General features: G+C 54.2%; 1 protein-coding gene across 9 annotated transcripts in view; it reads right to left on the minus strand.

The window, feature by feature from the left end:
• FAM53A (family with sequence similarity 53 member A) overlaps positions 1-4,891 on the minus strand; it is a 47,071-nt gene extending 42,180 nt beyond the window's left edge. For 4 of the 9 annotated variants that reach the window (XM_074039214.1, XM_005554277.5, XM_045392017.3 and 1 more), the window contains exon 1: positions 4,677-4,767. The gene's annotated coding sequence lies outside the window, so the exon portion shown is untranslated. Of the gene's footprint in view, positions 1-3,973; positions 4,768-4,839 lie in introns of those variants that run through there. The other 5 variants (XM_074039215.1, XM_005554274.5, XM_065544662.2 and 2 more) reach the window with 4 other exon arrangements.
• Between the last annotated feature and the right edge of the window lie 2,555 nt (positions 4,892-7,446).

The raw sequence follows: 7,446 nt of genomic DNA on the forward strand, positions 1-7,446 counted from the left end.
TGGGAGACCAAGGCAGATGGATCACCTGAGATCAGGAGTTCGAGACCAGGCTGGCCAACATAGCGAAACCCCATCTCTATTAAAAATACAAAAATTAGCTGGGCGTGATGGCAGGCGCCTGTAATCACAGCTCCTCAGGAGGATGAGGCGGAGGTTGCAGTGAGCCGAGATCGCACCAGTGCACTCCAGCCTGGGCAACAAGAGTGAAACTCTGTCTCAAAACAAAACAAAACAAAAAAAAGCCCACTACACACAAGGTACCACTCCACACCCATCAGAATGTCCAAAATCCAGAACACTGACCACACCAAGTGCTGAGGAGGATGTGGAGCAACTGTGTACACGACCCAGCAATCCTGCTCCTTGGTATTTACCCAAAGGAACCAAAAACTTACGTCCACACAAAACCTGCACACAGACGCCCATAGCAGCTGTAAGTGCCAAAACTTAAAAACAACCAGATTTCCTGTAGGTGAGTGGATAAAGTGTGATACATTCAGACAGTATAATATTATTTGGCACTAAAAAGAAATGAGCTATCAAACCACCAAAAAATATAGAAGATATTTAAATGCATATCACTAAGTGAAAGAAACTAGTCTAAAATGGCTACATATTGTATGATTCCAACCATACGGCATTCTGGAAAAGGTTAACTGTAGAGACTAATAAAAAGACAAAAACAAAAAAACAGTGGCTGCCAGGGGCCAGGGGTAGACAGAGGTGAGGCAGGGCACAGATTTTTAAGGCAGTGAAACTATCCTGCATGATACTATGATACTATAATGGTTGACAAAGGTCATTACACATTTGTCTAAATCCATAGACTATAACACCAAGAGTGAACCTGATGTCAACTATGGACTCTGGGTAACAAGCATGTGTCCATACAGGTTCATCAACTGTAGCAATGCACCACTCCGGTGGGGGACGCTAGTCATGCAGGAGGCCCTGCATGTGTGGGGGCAGAAGGTATAGTGTCTAGGAACTCCATTTTTTTTTTTGAGATGGAGTTTTGCTGTTGCTGCCCAGGCTGAAGTGCAATGGTGTGATCTCAGCTCACTGCAACTTCAGCCTCCCAGGTTCAAGTGATTCTCCCACCTCAGCCTCCCAAGCAGCTGGGATTGCAGGTGCCCATTACCACCACGTCCAGCTATTTTTTGTATTTTTTAGTAGACACGGGGTTTCACCATGTTGGCCAAGCTGCTCTTGAACTCCTGACCTCAGGTGGCCTGCCTGCCTCTGCCTCCCAAAGTGCCTGGATTACAGGTGTGAGCCACCGTGCCCTGCTGAACTCGCTATTTTTAAGTGCACTGAAACCACATTTGAAGTATTCCTTTTGCAACCCAACAAAGGAGAAGAAACTCAAATCTTTTTTTTTTTTTTTCTTTTGAGATGAAGCCTCACTCTGTTGCCTAGGCTCACTGCAGCCTCCACCTTCCTGGCTGAAGCAATCCTCCCATCTCAGCCTCCCAAGTAGCCAGGACTACAGGTGCACACCACCATATCCGGTTAATTTTTTGTTTATTTTTTGTAGAAAAGGGGGTCTCACTATATTGCCCAGGCTGGTCTCCAACTCTTGGGCTCAAGTGATCCTCCTGCCTCAGCCTTCCAAAATGCTGGGGTTACAGGTGTAAGCCACCAAGCCTGGCCAAGTAATTCAAACTGTAAAATGAAGATTATCATTGTAACCACTCCACTGGTGAGAACAGGCTGCACCATATCACCATATGGAAAAAGACAAACTGTGCCAAGTAATTTGTGAGGTAAAGAACACAGGTGAGCTCTGGACAGCTGCACAAAGCCCCGGGTTCAGACACCAGTTGGACCCACTCACTAGCCAGGCCAAGTAACCTCACCTGGACAAGTAACCTCACCTCTCTGGGCATGGGTTCCTTGGAAACTGAAAATGAGAAGAAACCACCCACTTCATGAGTCTTCAAGGAATCAAATTAAACTAAATAACACATGTGACAGTTCCTGAGTCCCTGACACACATTTTTAAATTATGACCACTTATAACAAATGCTTAAAAGACTGAAGTTCGATTTTTCTTTAATATCTTTGTGGAAAACGCCAAAAGGGTTTATATAAAAATTTTTAATTTCCTTTTTTTTTTTTTTGAGACGGAGTCTCATTCTGTTACCAGGGTGGAGTGCAGTGCCGCAATCTCAGCTCACTGCAACCTCCGCCTCCTGGGTTCAAGTGATTCTCCCACCTCCGCCTCCCAAGCAGCTGGGATTGCAGGCGCCCATCACCCCCACGTCCAGCTATTTTTTGTATTTTTAGTAGAGACGGGGTTTCACCGTGTTGGCCAGGATGGTCTCAATCTCCTGACCTCATGATCTGCCCGCCTCAGCCTCCCAAAGTGCTGGGATGACAGGTGTGAGCCACCGCACCCAGCCTTAATTTCCTTTTTTAAAACAAAACATTTTCCCTGTTCCCAATACACCGGTTTAAAATACCTAAGTGGGCCGGGCACGGTGGCTCAAGCCTGTAATCCCAGCACTTTGGGAGACCGAGACGGGCAGATCACGAGGTCAGGAGATCGAGACCATCCTGGCTAAGACGGTGAAACCCCGTCTCTACTAAAAAACACAAAAAAATTAGCCAGGCGTGGTGGCGGGCGCCTGTAGTCCCAGCTACGCGGGAGGCTGAGGCAGGAGAATGGCGTGAACCCGGGAGGCAGAGCTTGCAGTGAGCCGAGATCCAGCCACTGCACTCCAGCCTGGACGACAGAGCGAGACTCCGTCTCAAAAAAAATAATAAAATAAAATAAAATACCTAAGTGTTTCCTTCGTGTTTTTTTTTTTCTTTTTTTTTTTGTTTGTGAGACGGAGTCTCGCTCTGTCGCCCAGGCTGGAGTGCAATGTCATGATCTCGGCTCACTGCAAGCTCCCCCTCCCGGGTTCACGCCATTCTTCTGCCTCAGCCTCCGGAGTAGCTGGCACTACAGGCGCCCGCCACTACGCCCGGCTAGTTTTTTGTATTTTTAGTAGAGACGGGGTTTCACCGTATTAGCCAGGATGGTCTCGATCTCCTGACCTCGTGATCTGCCCGCCTCGGCCTCCTAAAGTGCTGGGATTACAGGCGTGAGCCAACGCGCTCGGCCTTCTTCGTTCTTTTATCTACCAGTTAAAAATGTGTACTCTCGCAGATTAGAGCCTCTTCCTATTTCTGTTTCCTGTGCAGAGCACTGCATGTGAGCAACTACCTCTATAACTAGAAAGACCTCAAAAGCATGCACAAAAAAAAAAAAAAATTGCTTTGGCATTTTCTCTTATATACTCCAAATAGTAACAAAAACGTTCTGTGGTCCTCACGTCCAACCTACGTCAGGAAACATAAGGAGCCATCCAAAGGGGCGGAACCATTACCAAGGCCTCAGTGAGTGTGACCCTCAAAGTCGCAACACAGAACACAACAGAGGGACGAAGCTGCAGAACCAGGCTCTAAGTTCACGGGACAGCACGGGGAATCATGTATCAAGCCACAGGAGGGGATCAGGACTGCCAGTGCCCAGCGCACAAGGAGGACTCAAGGAGGGGGACAATGGCACCGGACGAGGGAAAACTACAACTGTCTGAAAGAAGTACCACCTAGTTTTCCTGCGCTAACTAACCCAATTTAAAGAAAAGCCACTGTTTCTAAACAATGCCAATTTCCATTTTGGGGTAACATTCAAGAGCTTCGAATAAATGAAAAACATTTCCCAGCCTTCTACCTTCGGGGAGCAAGGCTGCACTTCCCTTCTAGCACCCACTCTGATGAGGGACAAGCTCAGGCGACAGGAGAGTGTTTTTTAAATCAGCATCAATATGCTCAGGTCAAATTTCTTAAATATTGTGAAACGGAAGCCCATTATTTTCCTTTTTTGTTTTAAGACTAGTCAAGTGTAGTAGTGAGAAGGGGGAAAGAGTGGAACAAGGAGTTCGATCTGTAACGGACTGAACAAGCAACAGAGGCAACTCACTCCCTTGGCACCAGCCACAAGCACATTCTTGAAGCCAAACTCATCCATCTTACAAAGTTCTTCGTACTGGGAGATCATCATAGAAACACTAAGTGTGAGTCTGGTTTGAGTTTAAAACGAAAAGTGCTTTAAAGTTATGGAAGCTTAGCTTCAAAGAAGAGGCACCAAGGATGGCGTGCGAAAACTCACGAGGCCACTTAACACAGGCTGCGTGGGAAACAGGGGCTCCGCGACTGCGCTCAGATTAAGGGAAAAAGACGCCCCTCTAGAGTCGGGCAGCAGCGGGCGGGCACCGGCGCCTTCTCCACACGGGAGAATGTCGGCGATTTACACCCTCCAGACTACGCAGAAAAAGCGGCTTTGGAATCCGCCGCAAGTCCCCTCCCCGGGTCGTCGGGTAAGTCTGGCCTCCCGCGTCCGGGTCCCCTTCGGGACGCCCCAAGGCCCCGTTTACCGCAGCGACTCCCCGCCTCTCGCGCCACCAAACCACGGCGCGGAGCTACCAGGCCGGGCCTCGCCTCGTGCGGGGAAGTCGCTCCGACGGGCGGCGCGGACGGCTGGGGCTCGGAGCGCAGGGCCGCGCGCCCACGACCGCCCGCGCCCTCCACGTGCTGCGGGCAACGGTCGGAGCCGGAGCGCCGAGGCACGGACGGCGTGGACAAGAGGGGAGGTGACGGCGGCGCGCTCCGCCCGGGCTCGGTACCTGAGCGCGGCCGCCGGGCGGCGGAGCGAGAGGACAGCCGGCCGCCCAGGCCCCACTCGCTCAGGGCGACGCGCCTCAGCCGCGGCGGAACAAAACCGCGGCCGCCACCCCGCCCCCTCCGGCCGCCCTCATTGGCCGCCCGCGCCCCTCCGCCGCCGCTAACCCGTCAGCCACCGCCTTCTCCACGCCGGCCCACAGCCGCGCCGCGCTGCGCCGACGGAGGGGGCGGGGCCTCCAGGCGTCCAGCCTCCGCACCGCCCACCGAGGCCGGAGCGCGCCCTGTGCGCCGGTTTGGCCCCGCCCCCTAGTCGACGCCCCGCCCCTTGCGCGCGTGCGTGCCCGGCGCTCGGCTGCGTTCTGCAGGCCGGGAAGGGAAGACTGGTGGCGGCGGCGACCTGAGGCGGCGGGGAGGGATGCGCAGCGGGGAGGGCCCGGCCGGCACTAGCAGTGGCTCAGGCGGTGGCCCAGCCCGGAGCGCGCAGTCTCGGAGCCCGAGGCTCGCCGCCGCCGCCTTCCCGCCTGCCGTCTGCCCGCTGTGTAGCCGTGGGCAGGTCACTCGCGCTCTCGGGTCGCACTTTTCTGCACCGGCACAGTGTGAATTAGGCCTTCGCTCATGGGCGCCCGGGGGGACCGTGCTGCAGGGCTCCTTCTGGCGATAGGCGGGGTTGGGGCCTGGTTCCGTCTGAGCACAGCAGGCCCAGGGAGACCGGGCTCTTGGGGGTCCCTGGTGATGAGCACCCTGCAGAGGAGAAGGTAGCGGGCAGCGGAAGGAGGCCGTGCCCCGCTCTCGGGGTCTCCAGCAAACTCCCAGGAAGGGGTCCCTGCCTCCCTCTCCAGCCTCTTTTGCTGGGGGTCGGGTGTGTCCTGGGTGAGATGAGCCACCTGACCCAGGGCGGGCCTCTGACGGCCAGGTGTGATGGCCCTGGGCCGTGTGGATATCCGCCGACTCTGCAGATTCCACTGAGGGAGGGTGGGATTTGTTTCGGACCAGATGGTTTCTCAAAGGTGCAGGAGAAAAATGCTCCCCACCCTTGGAGAGGGGTCCCTGGGGTGGGAGGGGCCTGAGGGACCCTGCAGTCCAGTGCCTCCCCATGTGTATCCCCAAGCCCTGAGGGTTTGGTGGGGGTGGTGAGAAGGGGTAGTCTGACGGGAGAAAGAGCTACCTGTGTCCTTTGGCTACCGTGGGGCTCGATGGCCGGGTCCCACAGTGGACACTGAGACAGATGCATGGAGGTCGGCTGGTTCTGGGAATAGGCTTGGGTGAGGCCACGCAGCACCCCTGGGGCTGGATGTTGGGGAAGGCATCGGGGCTCCCGGGGGTCAGGCTGGGGCCTCCAACACGTTCTGGGCCTGGTAAGGCTAGTCCTGTGCAGGCTGTGAAGCCAGGCCAGCTGACACCAGGATGGGCTGGAAAGAGCCTCACTTGACTGGAAGAGCGGGAGTCCCAGCGGGGCTGGGGAGGGGAGAAGGGCTGGAGCACGCGTCCAGGCCGTTCTCTCTGCTGGGGTCCGGTGATCGCCACCTGCAACAGTTAGGTTGTGCTGACCAGGTTACCCAAGGACAAGTGTCTTTGTGACCTGGACCAGAGCAGAAAGTGGCCAGAACAGGATGAGGGCAACTGTGCCCAGGGCGAGGCTCTGCCCATAGCAGCCCCTCCTGAGCTTGGTTTCCGTCCTGACCCCTCTGGACCGGAGTCAGCCACCTCAAATCACAAAGGTCAAAGCTGTGTGACTGATTCAGTTATATTACCCACCCCTCTCAGCCTTTATTTGGGTAATTATTAAGGGCTTTTAGTAGATTAAGAAATAGAGTCGACTGAGAGTCGACTGGACGCGATGACTCATGCCTGTAATCCTAGCACTTTGGGAGGCTGAGACCAGCCTGGCCAACATGGGGAAACCCGGTCTCTACTAAAAATACAAAAATTAGCCAGGTGTGGTGGCAGACACCTGTAATCCCAGCTACTTGAGAGGCTGAGGCAGAAGAATCGCTTGAACCTGGGGGGCGGAGGTTGCAGTGAGCCGAGATCGCGCCACTCCAGCCTGGGCAAAAGAGTGAAACTGTCTCAAAAAAAAAAAAAAAAGAAATAGAGTCTGTGCCCCCTTAAAGTAATGTCCCATTTGACTTGATGATCTCCAGTAAAATCGAAAAGCATTTCAAAGCCTTCCTACAGGGCAGGTTGCAGGAAAACACTTGCAGGCCAGAGATAGTTGCTGGGTCTCAGAGCTCAGACCACTCCCTCATGTGGGAGGAGTCAGATCAGGGCCATGTTTCAGGCGCTGTGGGGCAGTCATCACAGTGCCCTGTTATCTAGCCCTTGCTGTGGACTAGCCCGTGGGAAGATGTTGGAATCCTCCCCATTTTACAGATAAGGAAGCTGAGCCTCAGAACAAAGGCATTTGTCCCACCATAGTGACAGTCTGTGGCTTTGCCACCACCCTCTCTCCTGACGGCCCTCTGAGAATGCTCCCATCCAGGAGAAGCCACCTTGTCTTGGGTCCATGGTGGCCTGGCGCTGATGAAGCCCTGAAGGGAAGGGCGGGGCTGGCCTGGTGCCCACACCTTTCTGGTGCTGCAGGGCTCTTCTGGGCAGGTTCCCTGGAGCCACTGGGATGGGGCTGGCTTGGGTAGCAGGGACCCTAGGACGGGCCTGACCAAGTCTCCCTTGCCTGACTGTTGGACTGAAGAAACACTGTCACAAAAGGTCACATGCTGGATGATTCCATTTACATGCAATGTCCGGAATAGGCAAATAACAAGTGGATTAGCG

Source organism: Macaca fascicularis, chromosome 5 (genome assembly GCF_037993035.2).
Source record: "Macaca fascicularis isolate 582-1 chromosome 5, T2T-MFA8v1.1".
Taxonomy (NCBI): Eukaryota; Metazoa; Chordata; class Mammalia; order Primates; family Cercopithecidae; genus Macaca; species Macaca fascicularis.